This window comes from Babylonia areolata, chromosome 2 (genome assembly GCF_041734735.1).
Source record: "Babylonia areolata isolate BAREFJ2019XMU chromosome 2, ASM4173473v1, whole genome shotgun sequence".
Classification (NCBI taxonomy): domain Eukaryota; kingdom Metazoa; phylum Mollusca; class Gastropoda; order Neogastropoda; family Buccinidae; genus Babylonia; species Babylonia areolata.
In genome coordinates, this window is record NC_134877.1 from 2,330,031 (window position 1) to 2,331,875 (window position 1,845).

A 1,845-nucleotide genomic window follows, 5' to 3' on the forward strand; every position below is an offset into this window, starting at 1 on the left:
TGGACCGATCATCCAGGAGACAGACAGGTAGAAAGGTCTCTCTGGACCGATCATCCAGGGTACAGACAGGTAGAAAGGTCTCTCTGGACCGATCATCCAGGGTACAGACAGGTAGAAAGGTCTCTCTGGACCGATCATCCAGGAGACAGACAGTGTAGAAAGGTCTCTCTGGACCGATCATCCAGGAGACAGACAGGTAGAAAGGTCTCTCTGGACCGATCATCCAGGAGACAGACAGGTAGAAAGGTCTCTCTGGACCGATCATCCACTGAGGAGACCGGACAGACAGTGTAGAAAAGTCTCTCGAGATCTGGACCGATCACCCAGGACTGAGACAGACAGTGTAGAAAGGTCTCTCTGGACTGAGACAGACAGTGTAGAAAGGTCTCTCGAGATCTGGACCGATCATCCAGGACTGAGACAGACAGTGTAGAAAGGTCTCTCTGGACTATCATCCAGGACTGAGACGGACAGTGTAGAAAGGTCTCTCTGGACTATCATCCAGGACTGAGACGGACAGTGTAGAAAGGTCTCTCGAGATCTGGACCGATCATCCAGGACTGAGACAGACAATGTAGAAAGGTCTCTCTGGACTATCATCCAGGACTGAGACAGACAGTGTAGAAAGGTCTCTCTGGACTATCATCCAGGACTGAGACAGGTAGAAAGGTCTCTCTGGACCGATCATCCAGGAGACAGACAGGTAGAAAGGTCTCTGTGGACCGATCATCCACTGAGGAGACCGGACAGACAGTGTAGAAAGGTCTCTCGAGATCTGGACCAATCATCCAGGACTGAGACAGACAATGTAGAAAGGCCTCTCCAAGTTTGAATAGACACTTGTTCAACAGTCAGAGGCGAAACGGAAAAGAGAAAAAGGCCAGAGACATTGAGACCAGCATCAGACTTCCTCAGTGCGCAACTTATAAGTCAGTGTAGGACGGAGAGACTGCTAGGGATGTCAAGCCACAATTGTCACCGACCGTCAGATGCTGTGCCAGAAACATCACTGATCCAGCCCGGAGCACAACTCCACAGTCTCCCGGCTCAGACTGAAGGAGGGAACTTAACTGGCCTCAGTCCGAGTCTGCCCTGATGCATAGGTCTGAATTTTTTCTTCTTCAGAATTTCAGTGGAACTAAGGCACTTATTTCGTGAGTCGACAGGCCCGGACGATGCCATCATGTGACCGTGTGGCCTATTGGGTCTATGGATAGGTCAAGCATTTGCTTAAGTTCTCTTTTATTTATCTAGTCTTTTTGTTTTTGTTTTTGCAGTGACACCTCCTTGAGAAACTGAAACTTATTTATTTATTATTTATTTATTCATTCATTCATTCATTCATTCATTATCTATTCTAATTTTTGGAAACAAGCGTGGTACAGCGTTTAAGCAAGGATCGATCAGTCTGCACGCTCTGACGCCTCCTTGAACTGCAGTGCAAACTAGTTACTGAAAAATATCAACGCTGCCCGCTTCAGTTCCTTGTCCCTGTGTGGTCGGTTGGCCTGCAAATGACAAGAGATGAAAGTTGTTGTTGTTGTTATTGTTGTTGTTGTTGTTGTTGTTTTTAATACATTTTTAAAGCTTCTTTCTAACTGAGATTTATGGTGTCACTGGGCTGATACTATTCGTATGTAGTTTCTGTGGAACTATTCCAATTTCTATGGGTTTTTTTTTTTTTAATGTTTCCCTTTTTGATGCTGGATTAAAAGAAAAAAAAGAAGAAAAGAAAGTGTTGGCTTGCTAACTCAATTGTCCTCAGAGAATAACATTTGTTCAATTCAACGTTTTGGTTGCTTTCAGGACAATTGGGAAATTTGCGGCAACTTTCCGTCAATTTTT